The 18,872-nt window shown below is 45.0% G+C and overlaps 1 long non-coding RNA gene across 3 annotated transcripts in view; it reads right to left on the bottom strand.

Annotated features, from left to right (window-relative positions):
• LOC129047538 (uncharacterized) overlaps positions 1-18,872 on the bottom strand; it is a 165,002-nt gene that overhangs the window by 127,330 nt on the left and 18,800 nt on the right. The window lies entirely within an intron of this gene.

Below are 18,872 nucleotides of genomic sequence, written 5' to 3'. Positions count from 1 at the left end.
CATGTAAAAAGGATCCTGTATAAACTGTCTTATATGAAACAGCAAGATGACTAAGCGTTAAGCCTGGCTTTCTCTTATACCTCTTCAAATTTGTTAAAACGCCATTTTCTTCAAATAAGAATATATAGTTCATAAAGCTAAAAGTTTCTAAGTATAGCTTTGGGTGTTTATTTCAGCTAATCCAATAAGCATTTCTTGAAGACATACTATGAGGCAGGTATTGCACCTGGAGCTAATAACATGACTAGTGTGGAGGGAAAAGAAACACAGACTCTTGAGGCAGACCAGGTTCGAATCTTGGCTATGCTACCTGCACCTTTGAGGCCTTAGGTAAAAAGCTAAAACTTTTTTCTTCTTCTTTTTGAAACAAGGTCTCGCTCTGTTGCCCAGCCTGGAGTGCAGTGGCGCAGTCTCGGCTCACTGCAACCTCCGCCTCCCAGGCTCAAGTGATTCTCCAACCTCAGCCTCACAAGTAGCTGGGACTACAGGCGTGCACCAGCATGCCCAGACAGTTTTTCTATTTTTATAAAGATGGGGTTTCACCATGTTGCCCAGGCTAAAAGCTAAAACTTTGGATGCCTCAGTTTCTGTATCCTTAAAATGGAGGTAACAGTACAGATGTGAGTCAATGAGATGGCATGTATAGGAAGCATAGTGACACAGTGTCTGGCACCCAGAAGCTCTATACATGTGTCTGCTCAGATGCTACCTGAAGAGAGGGCTCAGCCTAACTGGGAGCCTGCGGGCAGATTCTAGCATCACAGGGTGATGAGCTCTTTAATTGAGATATGAACACAGCTCTACAGAATGATAGACAAAGGAGAAATGAGAGGGAGGATTTGATGGCAACAGACAGACAGGTGGGAAGGCAGCTTTTCAGAGAGAGGATCAGCAGGAGCCATGCATGGAGCAGGGAACCTAGAGGACATTTTCAGAGATGTGCTTTGCCATGGCACTTGAGTGTAGATAGAATTGGGAACGATTTCTATTTTCTGTTGGTGTTGATTTAATAAATCAGAGAATCCTGTGAACTATCTCTGGTTCCCTATTATGGGTGCATTAATGGATGCTTTTAAAATAAAGTAAAATAAAATAAAAGGGATTTCAAGAGGAAGAGCCATTTATCGAGCATCCACTAGCCTTTTGCATGCGTAATTTTCTTTTTCTTATCTCATCATAACAAACAAGGAAACTGAAGATCAAAGAGATGACGCAGCTTATCCAAGTTCATACCAATAAGAGGTGGGACTGGGTGGCAACCCCATCTGGACTAATGGGACCAAAGGCTGTGCTTGTCTCCTTTGCCGTGCTGCCTCCCACTGAAGCCTTTCAACTCAATATGTTCCCCGCCCTCTCTTCTCCAGCCATTTTCTTCTGCGTCCCTCGCCTTGAGGACCATGGGGTTATCTATCTGAAGCATCTCTCTTCCTCCCATTCTTTCTGCTCTCCTGACCCTCTTTTTTTTTCCCCCATGACAGTCCAGACAGCCTCCCAGCCCAGAAAATAGATACAGGCAGTAGGAAGGCAAGCTACCTTCTTCATTCAAAAAGACCCACGTGTTTTGTGTCATTTTTAATCTGTGGAATATTTTTGTGAAGTAAGGCTGACAATTTACAGAAATCCAGGTAATAGGACTTGTTCGTGGTCACACAGAAAGTAAAGGGCAGAAAGATAACCATGTGGAAAGTCTGTTAATACCAAGGTCAGGAGTGGACCTGTTTCTAAAATATCAGCCCCCATGGTGCTAACAGCTCACATCTACATCCCACACACACCTGCATCTTGGCACTTTGAGGCCCCATTTCCTGTCCCTCCAATAATCCAAAGAATCCTTACTCTTTTGAGAATGCTTACATTGGTGAATAGTAGCTTAAAGGACATTTTCTTCATAACAGCATGTTCACATGCTAACAGGAAAGACAAGAAAAGATGGTACAGGTGAAAGACGTGGAAAAGAGTGGAAGAAATAAATATTTGAGCATTTCTCAGGGGAGGAGAAAAAAACTTAATTTTCTTTATTTATTTTTTGAGACAGGGTCTCACTCTGTCACCCAGGCTGGAGTGCAGTGGCCCAATCACAGCTCACTGCAGCCTCAAGCTCCCAAGGCTCAGGTGTTCCTCCCACCTCAGCCCCCGAGTAGCTGGGACTTCACGTGCGCGCCACCACACCCAGCTAATTTTTCTAATTTTTGTGGTGTGTTTGTTTTTTTTTTTTTTGTAGAGGGTTTCGCCTTGTTGCCCAGGTGGTCTCAAACTCCTGAGTTCAAACGATCCACCCACCTCAGCCTCCCAAAGTGGCTGGGATTACAGGCATGAGCCACCACACCCGGCCACAAACCTAATTTTATTTTGATACCAAAAGAAGCACAAACTTGTCATTACCTGGGCTTGTGTGGGGGCCACATGTATGGCCCTCTGTTGCTCCAGTTAAGTCCTGCTTCATGTCCTTAACCCTAAAGCATTGGCAACTCACTTAGATCCAGCAAACAGCAATGCTAATAGTCATAGCTGACTTTCATTAAATACTTGGTGACAGGAAATGTGCTAAGCCCTTAATGTCATTACATTATTTAATCAGCTCAGCAAGGCTGTGAGTTGGTTTGTGCCGGATGTCTTCCACTTGCCCTCCACAGCCATTTCCACACCCTTTTCCATTTGTCTCACTCTACCCTGGAGGCTGCTCTGTACAGATTTTATCACCTGCTCCCATGCCCTCTGGCTTTGTGTTGGGTTTGACCAGCAGGGAGCTTCAGGAGAGCAGGATTTTGGAGAAAGAAAGTAAAATAAGGTCAGATTTCCCCTCTGTAAAGTCATTTCTGATAAAAGCCATGGCTTTTCTCAAAGAGGGCTTTTCTAAGTACCTCTTGTCTTCTCTAGGTTCCTGTAATTTCTATCTCTCCTCTTAGATATTGGCTTAGAGAAAGTCACAGATCTGCTGCTCTAACCTTGGGTATCTCACTATCTTTTGTGGTTTTCTCAACCACTTCTACACATTTATAATTTGTTCCTATTTCCTATTGGGATCCTGATATATAGGTACTATTATTATACCCATTTTACAGGCAATACAGGGAAATAAAGTAACTTGTGTAAGGCCCCACAGCTAGTTAGCAGCAAAGCTGAATTTCAAAGCCAGATTTGTCAAAATCCAGAGCTCAAGTTCTTAGCTGCTACACTGAGCAGCAAAAAACAGTTCTGGACAAGGCAGACAAGCTGGGAGGCCTGGGAGTTGCATCCTTGAGGGACTCCTCGTGGAAAAGTGCAGTGGGCAGAACTAAACAGTGTGGGTGGTTTGCTGCCACTGTCAATGCCCACCTGTCAACCTCTTTATAAGGCAGATGGAAGGAGGGGAGGGAAGACGGGCATTTTCATTGAACCTGCTGTCCTCTCATCCTGGAGTCAGCCTATGTTGTTGGGACAGAACATCTGCTGGTACCAAGAGGCTATGAGCAGCTGTCAGATCTCACCCACATTCAAATCCTGTTTGGAAATGAAGTCCAAGGCAGAGACATTTCTCTAATTGCCCTGGCTGAGCCTAGAGGTGATGCCATTGAGACAGAGCCTTACTTAAAACAACCAAACATAGCAAGGGCAGACAGTGGTTGACTTCAGTTCAAAAGAAAAATCCGGGATACGTAAGTTCCCCAAATATCTATTTTTTTTTTTCAGAAGACACCAAGAGAATCCACAGCAAGAAATAAATAACAATGTGGCTTGCATCTGAGCTAGACTGACCTCTGCATATTGGCTTTTGACTTCCACTTTGGGAGGCTGAATGATCTTTATTTAATGCTGGGACACTGAAGCTTCTTCCACAGTGAGAAATTTATCATCTCAGGCTTCAGATTAAGTGAAAGAGAATATTTTAGCTTAAATAGTTACATACATTTCCATAAATGATTTTCCTGTAAAATAGGAAGAGGTCTACTTCCTCTGCTTAAAGCAAAACAGATTTTAGGCAAGGCCTTTCCACAGTGCCTTCTTCCAAACAGTTCTATTACCTCTTGTCCCTTTCTTAGAGCTCACTGCACTGAATTACGTTTACGAGTTGTCCCCTGCACTAGAAAGTAAGGTCCGTGTAGGTGGATCATGTGTCTCTTTCATCCCCACATCCCTGGCCCAGCACACAGCACTCAATATATATTGCAGGATGAACAGACACATGGATGTCCCCAGAGGACCCTGGGAGAGCTGCCATCAAGAGAGTGCATTATGCAATTATATGTTGACTCAAAGACAGACTACATATTTCATTTAATTTAAAAAACCCTATATTTGAAACATCATAATTTCTCAAAATATGTGTTGGAGGAAATTGGAAACAGAGGATGTAGCAAAATAAATAAATAAATAAATAAATAAATAAATAGAGCTTCATTAACTATTGCCCTCTTGTCTTCCTTTATTGCTTGGAGATACTTTGGCAGCAATTTGGGTTGGTATTAGAGGATAATACCCAGCATATGCTTCAGTTATTCTAAGAAGAGCTGCATTCCTCAATAGAGTTGCCCCATGGAGAAGACAACGGAGAAGGGGCTGTTAAGCAAGATGCTGGTTGAACCAGTCACAGGCCCAGCAACTTCTTCCATCCCCTAAGTCAACTTTTGGTCAACCTTAAGATTTCAGCTCAAGTGCCCTTTCCTCTAGGAACTTTCCTTGACCCTCCAAGAGAGGCCAAGTTTTCCTTCCTTCCGAGCACTTTACTCCAATTGTAATCACATATTCATTAGTGTGACTCTTTGGCGAATGCCTGACTCTCTTGAAAGTTCCATTTATCAGTTCCATTTATCTGCTGTGTTCATTATTCCATTCCTAGGGCCAAGTATGACGTCATAGAGTCAGGTGTTCTGTAAATCAGTGTTGAATGAATAAATTAGTGATGAATGAATGAACAAATTTTCAGTCTCTGCTAAATCATACTGAGTCACATCCTCGTTCTTGGTCCATTGTTCTTCCCCCAACACCAGCCATTTTAAATGGATGGTGTGTGTGTGTGTGTGTGTGTGTGTGTGTGTGTGTATTGTTGTTTTGTTTTGTTTTCCATGAAGCAATCATTCTCATTCCACCCCCACATCTGTTTCCATGGGCACTATACCTACAGGTTGACCTATCCCACATCCTGGCCACCTCATGAAAGAAAACCATAAACACTAGACTGACAATTTTTAAATGTACTTTTTGTAGAAAATCTCTTTTAATAATCTACATCCAAAAAATGATGGTATATCCATACACTGGGATATTAATGATTTTTTTAAATGAGCTAGCAAGCCAGGAAGACATGAAGGAGCCTTAAATTGCTAAGTGAAAGAAGCCAGTGTGAAAAGTCTACATGCTAAGTAACTGCAATTATATAATACTCTACAAAAGGCAAAACTGACTGCTCCTAAAGGCCCAGCCTTTGTGGCTCCATTGTAGCTCTGTTACCTGCAGGTATTGGGAGATCCACAGCTAAGATGTCAGGACCCCCTGGAAGCCTAGAAATGGAACCATTGACATTTATGGACACAGAATTGTCTCTGGAGTGGCAATGCCTGGACACTGCACAGCGGAATTTATACGGAAATGCGATGCTAATGGACTACAGAAACTTGGTCTTCCTGGGTATTACTGTCTCTAAGCCAGACCTGATCACTTGACTGCAGCCAAAAAAAAAAAAAAAAAAAAAAAAAAAAAAGAGCCTTGGAATATGAAGGGACATGAGATGGTAGCCAAAGCCCCACTGGGTGGGAGCAAAAGTGAATACAACAGAGGACACAGATGGGAAGTCCAAAGGTCAAGGAGAAAGCCAGTCCTTAAAATTTGATTTGGGAAGCTGTGCTCCGAAGAAAATAATGTCTGGGAAGCCTGAGTTTTTTTATTTTGCTCTCTCATAGGGCATCTTCTGTCTTATGCTTTTAAATTCTCTAAGGATTCTACTTTCCCTTTGGTGATCTTCTTTCAAGTTTACGGTGAGAGCCAAAAATCCTCTTCATGGTAGATAAGAGACTGCACAATCTGACTGCTTTTCCGTTGTTTTGGGGAACACACAAATATCTGCATACTTTTGAGGAACTCTAGGTTGAACTATTTTTTACATTCTCTTTTTGCATCATGTCTGAAATGTGTCAGTAGTGGTTTCTGTTCCATTGGTTTTTTTTGTATATTTTTTGCACATTGCATCCTGTTTGCATTACCATAGTCTTTAAATATAGTTTGAAATTATAAAGTTAAAAAAATAAATAAATAAAAGGCAAAACTATGGAGACAGAAAGAAATCAGTGGTTGCCAGGAGCTGATAGAGAAGGAGGAAGGGGTAAATAGGCCAAGCATAGGACATTTTTAGGGCAGTAAAACTATTCTCTATGATACTATGATGACGGATACATAGCTTTATGTGTTTGTCAAAACTCAGAGAATGTATATCAAGAGCGAATACTAATGTAAACCATAAACTCTTGTGTTTTTTTTTGGTTTTTTGTTTGTTTGTTTGTTTGTTTTAGATGGAGTCTCACTCTGTCACCCAGACTGGAGGGTAGTGGCCAAAAATCTTGGCTCACTGCAACCTCGACCTCCCAGGTTCAAGGATGCCGAGCTGGGCGTGGTGGCTCATGCCTGTAATCCCAGCACTTTGGGAGGCTGAGGTGGGTGGACCACCTGAGGCCAGAAGTTCAAGACTAGCAAGGCCAACATGGCAAAAACCCGTCTTTATTAAAAATACAAAAATAACTGGATGTGGTAGCACATGCCTGTAGTCCCAGCCACTTGGGAGGCTGAAGCACAAGAATCACTTGAACCCATCCTTGCTCCCAGAGCTCCCAAGATGGTGGCAGCTGCTCCCAAGATGGTGGCAAGCCTCTTGTTCTCTTACCTGGGGTTCTTGGCCTCACGGATTCCAAGGAATGGAACCTTGGGCCATGCGGTGAGTGTTATAGCTCTATTAGAAGCCATGGGTCATGGAAGAGAACTGTGGAACCCAGCGACTAGTGTTCAGCTCAATTAGGATGAACCTGGGCACTTAGCCATGCAGGAACAATGGCTAGCCTTTAGCCCGAACAGGAGTGGCAATGGGCACCTCGCTGGATCAGAAACACAGCGGACACCCTGCCAGATCTGGAGGGGTGAAGTCAATGGTGGGTCTGCGACAGTGGCAAGCAGCAGTGGCGGACAGCGAGCAAAAGCTCAGCTCGAGCCATAACAAACCCAGACCAGAAGACTGTGCAGTTGCAAGATTTAATGGAGTGAAAACAGAGCTCTCACATAAAGGGAAGGGACCCAAAGGGGGTAGCCACTGCTGGCTCAAATGCCTGGGTTTATATCCTGATCATTGTCCCTCCCACTGTGCTCTCAGGCAATAGATGATTGGCTATTTCTTTACCTCCCGTTTTTGCCTAATTAGCATTTTAGTGAGCTCTCTTTACTACCTGATTGGTCGGGTGTGAGCTAAGTTGCAAGCCCTGTGTTAAAGGTGGGGGCGGTCCACCTTCCCAGCTAGGCTTAGGGATTCTTAGTCGGCCTAGGAAATCCAGCTAGTCCTGTCTCTCAGAGGGATGCTGGGCTGGGCATGGTGGCTCACATCTCTAATCCCAGCACTTTGGGAGGCCGAGGCGAGTGGATCACCTGAGGCCAGAAATTCAAGACTAGCAAGGCCAAACATGGCAAAACCCCATCTTTGTGAAAAATACAAAAATCAGCTGGATGTGGTAGCACATGCCTGTAGTCCCAGCCACTTGGGAGGCTGAGGCACAAGAATCACTTGAACCCAGGAGGCAGAGGTTGCAGTGAGCCGAGATAGTGCCACTGCACTCCAGCCTGGGTGAAAGAGCAAGACTCTGTCTCAGAAACAAACAAACAAACAAACAAAACAGGGATGCCAGTTGAAGTAGGAGTGCTGTCCTAATCCATCCACTTTTGCACCCACAGACACATCTCAGATCCCACTTTCCTCTTCCCAGGTCCCCAAGATACCACTGATAACCAGAGGGGATACAAGCCCCAGTTGTGCAGGGAGGAGGAAGCCAGAATTCTGAATTGGGAATAGGTGAAGTCAGATTGCCTTAATCTTCCAAAGTCACAGACAAGACCCCTCAGTCATCCTGCTGATAAACACAACATAATTGTCACCAAAGAACACAAGAAGAACTCACGAACCCCTTGAAGGCAAACCACAGCCTGTTAACTAACAGAGGCGGCCCCACAATTACTGGCAAGTGTTTGCTGGGCAGAAGGGTGCCAGTGAAATGCTGCAGGGCACCAAGGCAGAGAAGAGCTGGCTCCATCAATTAAGGGTATGCTTCTGAGCAGTCTCTGTGTCTAGGAGAGTTTCTGAAATAAGCCCAGGCATGCCAGCACAGGCCCCTGAGAAGAGACAGCAAGCAGCCTCTCTCTGGCAGCAGGGAGCCAAGAGGTACCGCATCGCCATGGCTACCTGTCAGAGCTTGCCTCAAAGCCTTTCAGGAATCTCTGCTATTTATGGAATTGGATCGCATTCCCCAAGGCCAGCATTCCTTCACTCTCAGGCACTCTCTCTTTACTTTCCTTCACCCCAGTTAAATTAAGGCAAGGGTGGGCCCTGACACTGCCCATGATTGATGGAGAACCTCAATGAGATGCAGAGAAAGGCCTCTATCAGAGGCCCTGTGGCCGAGGCCATCCCAGACATTTCTGCTTGCCACAAATCCCACATATCCACAGAGTACAAGGTGGAACATCCGTTGCATGCTCTTAAACTTTTAACAGGATTGGAGGAAGAAATAAACCCTCCCTGATGTGACTGATGTGCCAGTTCAGGCCTTCATTGATGTGCCAGTTAATGCCAATTAATGCCTTTTTCCGTTCTGTCTTCCCAGCACAGTTTCAGGAAAGGGAGAATGAGACAAGAACGCAATCACTATTGTATATTTGCCACAAAGAACACCCAGCTAGGTTTCCCGTTGGGGCCAGCATCAGATGCTAGTCTGCATCTTTTTCTAAAATAAATAAATAAATAAAATGTATAGCTTTGTTTAATAAGGTAATGTTTTGGAAAATGATATAAATTGAATTTAAACTAGCTTAAATTCTTATTAAAACCAGATCCTTTCAACCAACTAACAAAACAAAAACCTCCAGAAATACAATCTGTGGGGTTTCCTGTTCAAATGGTCCCTAATTCCATCTGTGGGTCTTGTCTGGCCAGTATGTCTTTGTTATTCCAGGGGCACCTATCGGGGAACCAGCCCCGATAGTCATGTAGGTTCTTTTCTATTTTCCCTAAGTGTCGGCCAGCTTGAGAAATAAAGGGAAAGAGTACAAAAGAGAGAAATTTTAAAGCTGGGCATCCGGGGGAGACATCACATGTTGGTAGGTTCCATGATGCCCCACAAGCTGCAAAAACCAGCAAGTTTTTATTAGGGAGTTTCAAAAGGGGAGGGAGTATACGAATAGGGTGTGGATCACAGACATCAAGTACTTCACAAGGTAATAGAATATCACAAGGCAAATGGAGGCAGGGTGAGATCACAGGACCACAGGACCGGGGTGAAATTAAAATTGCTAATGAAGTTTCGGGCACCATTGTCATTGATAACATCTTATCAGGAGACAGGGTTTTGAGAGCAACCGGTCTGACCAAAATTTATTAGGTGGGAATTTCCTCTTCCTAATAAGCCTGGGAGTGCTACGGGAGACTGGGGTCTATTTCACCCCTACAGTCTACAGACCATAAAATATGGCCACACCCAGGGGGGCCGTCTGTAGACGAATACCCCCAGGTGCATATTCTCTTTCCCAGAGATGTTCCTTGCTGAGAAAAAGAATCCAGCGATATTTCTCCCACTTGCTTTTGAAAGAAGAGAAATATGGCTCTGTTCCACCCGGCTCACCGGTCAGAGTTTAAGGTTATCTGTCTTATTCCCTGAACAATTGCTGTTATCCTGTTCTTTTTTCAAGGTGCCCAGATTTCATATTTGTTCAAACACACAAGCTCTACAATTTGTGCAGTTAACGCAATTATCACATGGTCCTGAGATGACATACATCTTCCTCAGCTGACAGGATTAAGAGATTAAAGTAAAGACAGGCATAGGAAATCACAAGGGTATTGACTGGGGAAGTGATAAGTGTCCATGAAATCTTCACAATTTATGTTTAGAGATTGCAGTAAAGACAGGCATAAGAAATTATAAAAGTATTAATTTGGGGAACTAATAAATGTCCATGAAATCTTCACAATCCACGTTCTTCAGCCGGTCCCTCCGTTTGGGGTCCCTGACCCCGCAACAGGTACCACCTCATTTTTAGGATGGTGGCTCCAAAACCGTTCCTTCTACAACCCCATCCAAACACGTAGTTACAGTGGAAATTGGTGATAATAGTATCCCGATTACTTAGCCTCAGGACAGGCATCAGACCATGTCAGGCTAGTCAGTGTGCTTCCCAGCACCTGAGTGGGAAGCTGAGAAAGTGATTTCTAGAGCTAAGGGCAGCGGTGGTTCCTACCCTGGGGAAAGGGGTGTATCTAAAGGAATGAAGAGGACTTGCAGAGAAAAGCAATGACAAGATAAGGAGATCCCTGTTGACATTCAAGTCATTGGTTTGAGGCTTATGTGGTGGATTGGTAGAATAATGGTCCCCAAGAAAGTACGTCTCCTTGTAGATGCCCCCTTGCATAGTCCCCTCCCACGTCGATTTTGGGCTTGGCCATGTGGCTTGCTTGGGCCAGTGGGACATCAGCAAATATGATGCAAGTAGAGGCTTGAAAAGCACTTAGGCATTGAAACTTACCTTTTCTCTTGCTGCTGTTCAAACCTCTTCACCACGTGAAGAAGCCCAGGCTAGCCTGCTGGCAAGAGGTGGCCCAGTCAATACCTAGCACCAACTGCCAGACATCAATGGACCATGGCCAGTAAGAGCATCATAGACCATTCAGCCTCAGTTAAGCCACATGGAAGACACCAGGAGAGCCCAGAAGAAGAACCATCAAACTGAGCTTCACCTGAAATGATGACCCACAGAGTTATGAGCAAATAAAATGGTGGCAGCTTATTCATCAAGTTTTGGAGTCATTCGTCACTCAATAATAGGAGACCTTTCTGCCATCATGTGAAGAAGGTGACTATAGGAGAAGAAACCATGTAGAAAGAAAGGCCCAGATATCCTAACCACTCCAACTATCCCCATCATCTGGCTGAAGTCACAGATATAACACAAAGCCCAGCTGACCCTGAAGGGAGCAGAGATAAGTCTCCCAGACGAGTCCAGTCCAAGCTGCCAATCCACACTTTCATAAACAAATTGATATTTGTTTAAACTTTAAGTGTAAACAGTCACCACATTTGGAATGGCTTGTTACGCAGGAAAAGCTAACTCAAATAACTTTCTTAAAGCCATCCATTCTTGTCTTTTTTGTGAAGGCATTTGCCCACGCTGCTGAAGCAAGATCATAAGGGCATTCCTCATATCCAATCATTTCTCCCTTGACAACAAAAATCCTAATTTTGTGTAGGGAGGCAATTTACACAAGTAAATACTTACCTGTCCATTTTCCTTGCTGCTAGATATGGTTATATGACACAGTTAAAGCTACAAAGAGGTTATGAACAATTGATAAAATGGAGCACACTCTTTTTACTTTCTGCCTTCTTAACTAGAACACAGATGTGATGACTGGAGCCACAGCAGCTGTTTTCAGAATGGGAGTAAAAAAGAAAATTTTTAAAGAATTACAGAGATGCCAGACCGGATATTGTTGAGCTGCTAAAGCAATGCCCCTCAACAAAACAATACAGTGACCACCCCATCTGGGAGGAAGTGAGGACCGCCTCTGCCCGGCCACCCCGTCTGGGAAGTGAGGAGTGCCGCTGCCCGGCCGCCCAGTCTGGGAAGTGAGGAGTGCCTCTGCCCGGCCGCCCCGTCTGGGAGGTGAGGAGTGCCTCTGCCCGGCTGCCACCCCGTCTGGGAGGAAGTGAGGAGCGCCTCTGCCCAGCTGCCCCGTCTGGGAGATGAGGAGCACCTCTGCTCAGCCACCCCATCTGGGAAGTGAGGAGCGCCTCTGCCCGGCCACCCCGTCTGGGAAGTGAGGAGTGCCTCTGCCTGGCTGCCACCCCGTCTGGGAGGAAGTGAGGAGCGCCTCTGCCTGGCTGCCCCATCTGGGAAGTGAGGAGCGCCTCTGCCCAGCCGCCACACCGTCTGGGAAGTGAGGAGCGCCTCTGCCTGGCCACCCCGTCTGGGAGGTGAGGAGCGCCTCTGCCTGGCCGCCCAGTGTGGGAAGTGAGGAGCACCTCTGCCCGGCTGCCCTGTCTAGGAGGTGAGGAGCGCCTCTGCCTGGCCGCCACCCCGTCTGGGAGGAAGTGAGGAGCGTCTCTGCCCGGCCGCCCGGTCTGGGAAGTGAGGAGCGCCTCTGCCCGGCCGCCCCCTCTGGGAAGTGAGGAGCGCCTCTGCCCGGCAGCCCCGTCTGGGAGGTGAGGAGCGCCTCTGCCCGGCCGCCCTGTCTGGGAGGTGTACCCAACAGCTCCGAAGAGACAGCGACCATCGGGAGCGGACCATGAGGACGATGGCGGTTTTGTTGAAAAGAAGAGGGGGAGGTGTGGGGAAAGGAAGGAGAGATCAGATTGTTGCTGTGTCTGTGTAGAAAGAGGTGGGCATAGGAGACTCCATTTTGTTCTGACTAGGAGAAGTTCTTCTGCCTTGGGATGCTATTGATCTATGGCCTTTCCCCCAGCCCCCTGCTCTCTGAAACATATGCTGTGTCAACTCAGGGTTAAATGGATTAAGGGCGGTGCAAGATGTGCTTTGTTAAACAGATGCTTGAAGGCAGCATGCTCTTTAAGAGTCATCGCCACTCCCTAATCTCAAGTACCCAGGGGCACAAACACTGCAGAAGGCCGCAGGGACCTCTGCCTAGGAAAACCAGAGACCTTTGTTCATGTGTTTATCTCCTGACCTTCTCTCCACTATTATCCTATGACCCTTTCACATCCCCCTCTCCGAGAAACACCCAAGAACGATCAATAAATACTAAAAAAAAATAATAATAACAATAATAATAATAATAATAATAATTAGCTGGGTGTGGTGGTGCATACCTGTGGTCCCAGCTACTCAGGAGGCTGAAGTGGGAAGATCGCTTGGGCCAAGGAGGTCAAGGCTGCAGTGAGTTATGATTGTGCCACTCCAGCCTAGGTAATATAGTGAGACCCTGTCTCAAAAAAACAAACAAACAAAAAAAACCCAACACACACACACACACACACACACACACACCCCATCTGGCCGGGTGTGGTGGCTCACGCCTGTAATCCCAGCACTTTGGGACGATGAGGCAGGCAGCTCACCTGAGATCAGGGGTTCAAGACCAGCCTGGCCAACACCACAAAACCCTGTCTCCACTAAAAATACAAAAATTAGCCAGGTGAGGTGGTGCGCACCTCTAATCCCAGGTACTCCGGAGTCTGAGGCAGAAGAATCGCTTGAACCTGGGAGTCGGAGGTTGTAGTGAGCTGAGACCACACCACTGCACTCCAGCCTGGGCGACAGAGCGAGACTCCGTATCAAAAAATAACAACAACAACAAATCTGCTATATCTGTAATTACATTTCCCTTTCATTCGTTAGAGTATTGATTTGTGCTTATTCTTTTTATTGTCAGAGATTTGAGGTTTTTTTGAGAATCTTTTCTCATGTTATTTCTTATCCATGTATCTTTTTTTTGAGACATACAACCTTGCTGAACTCACATATTAGGTCTTGTACCTCCGTTTCTTGTAAATCCTTAGGATTTTCTGCATAGATGATCATGTTGTCTGTAAATAAAAGCAGCTTTACCTTTTCCTTTCCAAAAAAAAAAAGAATTACAGAGATGCCAGACCTGATATTGTTGAGCTGCTAAAGCAATGCCCCTCAACAAAACAATACAGCGACCATCTTACTCCAGAAATGTACAAGAACTACAGAAACTTGGTTCCAAGACACCTCTTTAATGTGGGTTCTCGCTGGGCGCATTGGCTTATGCCTGTAATACCACCACTTTGGGAGACCAAGGCCGGAGGATTGCTTGAGCCCAGGAGTTCGAGACCAGCCTGGACAACATGGTGAAACCCTGTCTCTCCAAAAAAATACAAAAAAATTAGCTGGGCATGGTGGTGCATGCCTGTAGTCTGAGCTACTCTGGAAGCCAAGGGGAGGATCGCTTGAGCCCAGGAGGTGGAGGTTGCAGTGAGCTGAGATCACACCATAAGGCACTCCAGACCCTGCCTCATAAAAAAGTGTGTGTGTGTGTTGTGGGGGTTGGGGGAGTATGTTGCATACAGCCAAATACAATCTGAAAAGAAATGACTTGAGATAGATTTCTGTCCCTGTGACTAGAAGACTTGTGACTAATGATTTGGTCTTTCCATTGGAGAATTCTGTGATCACCACTGCATGCCATACTGTAAATAAAGTATACCAATCCCCCATTCTTTCCAGCCCATTCACAGACATAAACTTATTTCCCTCTTTCACTTTAAAATAAGTGAGATATGTGGATACTTTTTAAAAGTTATGAAAACTCAAGCAAGGCTTGGCACGGTGGCTCATACCTGTAGTACCAGCACTTTGGGAGGCTGAGGCGGGCAAATCACAAGGTCAGGAGTTCGAGACCAGCCTGGCCTATGTGGTGAAACCCCATGTCTACTAAAAATACAAAAATTAGCCAAGCGTGGTAGTGCGTGTCTGTAGTCCCAGCTATTTGGGAGGCTGAGGCAGGAGGACCGCTTGAACCTAGGAGGCGGAGGTTGCAGTGAGCCATAATTGCACCACTGCACTCCAGTCTGGGTGACAGAGCAAGACTCCATTTCCAAAAAAATAAAAATGAAAATAAAATAAAATTCAAGCAAGAGCATGAGAGAAATAATGACAAGAATCATAAACAGCATTAAATTGCTGTGTTCCTATCACATTTGGCCCTGAAATTACCAAATAAGCTTTGTAAGCCCCTACTCTAATCTCTTTAGGATAGTGTGATATGGTTTGGCTCTGTGTCCCTACCCAAATCCCATCTTGAATTGTAATCCCTTTGTGTCAAGGGAGAGACCTGGTGGTTGGTGATTGGATCATGGGGATGGTTTCCCCCAGGCTGTTCCCAGGATAGCGAGGAAGTTCTCACAAGATCTGATGATTTTATAAGTGGCAGTTTTCTCTGCTATCGGTCTCTCTGCTTCTGTCTTGTGAAGAAGATGCCTGCTTCCCCTTTGCCTTCCACCATGATTATAAGCTTCCTGAGGCCTCCTTAGCCATGGGGAACTGTAAGTCAATTAAACCTCTTTCCTTTATAAATTATCCAGTCTTAGGCAGTTCTTTATAGCAGGGTGAAAATTGACTAATACATAGTGGTTCTTAAAGTATAGTCCCCTGACTGGAAGCAAGGGCATTACCTGAGAACTTGTTAGAAATGCAAATTCTCAGGGCCCACTCCAAATCTGTTAAATCAGAAACTCTACAAGCCGAGTTAGCAATGTGTGTTTTAATAACGCCCTGCAGGTGATTCTGATGCAGCCACTGTTTAAGAGCCACTATCTTAAGAAAATTATTTGCCAGTTTTTGATGGACAGTTAAGTCCTATTTCTTCCTCTTCTAAGGCAGTGCTGGATCATGGGTAGGGCTGAGCATTTGGAGCCAAAGAGAACCTGATGTTATATGGTGACTCTGCCTTATTAGCTGTGTGATCTTGGGCTAGTTGATTAACCCCTAACACCTTGAGGTTTTAATTTCTTCATGGGTAAAAAGGGATATTGCTTGATAAGATTTTTTTAAGGATTAAGTGAGATGAGACCAGCAACATGCCATCCATGTCTGTCCCAGTGCGGGTAGTAAAGAAAGTCAGCTGGTTCTCTACATAAAGTCAGCTTAGTAGCTCTGTGGCCACAGGTCATCCCAGCAACTAACATCCTAACGTATGCAGCCATTTCATTTTCAAAAATAAAAAATCAGGCCAGGTGTGGTGGCTCACACCTGTAATACCAGCACTTTGGGAGGCCGAGGCCGGTGCACCACCTGAGGTCAGGAGTTTGAGACCAGCCTGGCCAACATGGTAAACCCCATCTCTACTAAAAATACAAAAAATTAGCCAGGCGTGGTGGCGCATGCCTGTAATCCCAGCTACTCAGGAGGCTGAGGCAGGAGAATTGCTTGAACCCGGGAGGTGGAGGTTGCAGTGAGTCCAGATCGTGCCAGTGCACTCCAGCCTGGGTGACAACAGCGAAACTCTGTCTCAAAAATAAATAAATAATAATAATAAATAAAAAATCGGTTTCCTAAGTCCAGTTCAAATCTCTCAGTACTCTTAGATACTGCAACTTCAGCCAAGTGTCAACATGAAGAGCACAGCTCTTCATAGCTTCGTAGCTGATTTGCTGAAATTATTGGCAGTCATCATTCCCCAGTAGTTAGTATGGCCGTTTTTGGCTCGGACTGGAGGAACTGCCTACCTCTTGAGCACCTCTATCCTCTTTACCTCCAAAGGTCTTCTGTCAGTCCACCTCTTTCCATTAAGTGAGAAAACAGCCTTTAACCATATCATAAATACACTCAGAGTTAATCACATTCAGAAACAATTATTTGTGGAGAGGACACAATTCAGAAACATCCAACTATAAGAGAGACACTTGACATGGTTTGCTATTTTTTTAGTTTATCATTTTGAATAAGGAATCCATACCCATAATTAAAAGATTCAAATACTATACAAGAGGATGTTATGCAAAGTTATTCTCTTTCCTACCTCTGAAACTTAAATCCCTACCCAGAGGCAACCATGCTTATCAGCTTTTTGGATAAACTTCTACAAATAGACCATACAGTACATAGAAAAATCAAGAGGAAAAAAGCATACACATATATACAAATATATATAGTGCATAGGATATATTTATCTCACTGTTTTCCACAAAATGTGGTTAATATATTATTATCTACACTATCTGCACCAAGAATATGGAAAGCAACAGGACAGAGGGAGGCAGACTAATAAGAGACCTTAATAACCTGCAAAGTCCTACAGTGGGGAAGCCTGAGTGTTCTAATGACATTATCTGCAAGATAAAAGGATCTTGTCCTGTGCCTCTGGCTACACACAAATGCTCCCTTGATCATGGTGTCTGTGTCTCTGTGCATGCATGCAAGTCATACACACACATGTCTGCCTTACTGTGAACACAAATTGGCCACACCCATCTTTGGGGATCAATGTGTTCTCCATCCCACTGGCCTGGCCATTCAAGAATCCTAGATGGGGTGGGGCACGGTGGCTCACGCCTGTAATCCCAGCACTTTGGGAGGCCGAGGTGGGGGATCACCTGAGGTCGGGAGTTCAAGATCAGACTGACTAAAATGGAGAAACCCCATCTCTACTAAAAATACAAAATTAGCCGGGCATAGTGGCACATGTCTGCAATCCCAGCTACTCGGGAGGCTGAAGCAGGGGAATTGCTTGAATTGCTTGAACCTGGGAGGTGGAGGTTGCGGTGAGCCAAGATAGCGCCATTGCATTCTAGCCTGGGCAACAAGAGTGAAACTCTATCTCAAAAAAAAAAAAAAAAACAAAACAAAGAATCCTAGTCCCTAGGCCTCTGGAAGTCCCTTGTACTGGTGACTGGCTCCCCATTTGCTTCCCTTGTGCCCAAGTCTGTGCAGCAACATTTAATTTGTGGGGGACTCACACTGGCCTTGGCTCAAGCCTTGAAGCCCAGTCTCCCTGCATACTTCATCCTCCTGCACTTCTGACACCCATTAACAAGCAGCCTATGGGACCATACACTAAATCCCCCCATATTTTACAAATGGGTGAAATGGTACCTAGGCTTGGACTTGGGAGAGAACCAAAAAGAATATGGACGGCAATATACACCGGAATGAGGACTCTTGCATCAGCTTGGGTGACCTGGGGTTGGGTGACTAACGGTCACAGGATTGCATCCTGGTTCCTCTACATAAAAGATGTGTTTTCTTGGTTGGGTTTCTTATTTCTGGAGCCTCAGTTCTCAATATCTGGAAAGTGGGGATAATAACACATTATAGAATAATTAGGATTGTAGAAAATATACGCAAAACACCACATAGGATATTTTATTGGATAATAATAATTTTCCAAAATTTACATTGCATTTTTTGTTTTAATTTCTAAAATAGGCTCACCCTCAGGGTTCTTGCCTCTTCCTTATTTCTGTAAACATTATTAGCACCTATAGAGTATGCTTAGACATAAGGGATACAAAGATTATCAAGATATTATTGCCTTTGTCCCTTGGAGGTAGAAGTTGTGACAGAGGAGACAGAACAAGCCAGTTCCAGTGGCACAGTAAGTACTTCTTCTGTGCAGGTGTGAGGAGAAACTATGGAAATATAGAGCGCTTAACCACCTGCTATTAACAATACATGCAGCAGAGCCAGGTCCAGAGTGGGTGTGACTGTGGGACCAAGGCCAAGTGTGGGCTGAAATGGGAACCTCCATTTCCCCGCATATTTTCTCAATCATGCCCAGGCATCACACAGTTACTTGGCTTCTCTCAGAAGTGACCTGGCTGTTCTCTGGGATTTTCCAAATACCATAGCCAGGCCCATGACTACTTCCATTTCTGAGCTTCCACGTGCACAGGAACGCAAGAGTTCCCCTCCTCTGCACGCAGGCACATCTTGGGCCCTCGCATGACCTCTAGATGAAGTCTCCAACAAATACACCTCTGAGGATAATTTGCCAAGCCAGCAATTCAGCAACAGGGCAGGGACTCTTTCCTGACTTCTGCAGCTAGGGGCTTACATTCCAGTATGAAATTTGTTTACCTTTATCTTAGCACACAAGAACAAATTATCCAGCCCTTGTTATAAATTCAGCAGCTCTGTGTCTGTGGGTAGGTTTCTGTGTAAATCTCGAGCAAACT

Source organism: Pongo abelii, chromosome 7 (genome assembly GCF_028885655.2).
Source record: "Pongo abelii isolate AG06213 chromosome 7, NHGRI_mPonAbe1-v2.0_pri, whole genome shotgun sequence".
NCBI classification, from domain to species: Eukaryota; Metazoa; Chordata; class Mammalia; order Primates; family Hominidae; genus Pongo; species Pongo abelii.
Note: the sequence above shows the minus strand (reverse complement) of the source record. Positions and strands in the feature narration are given on the sequence as shown.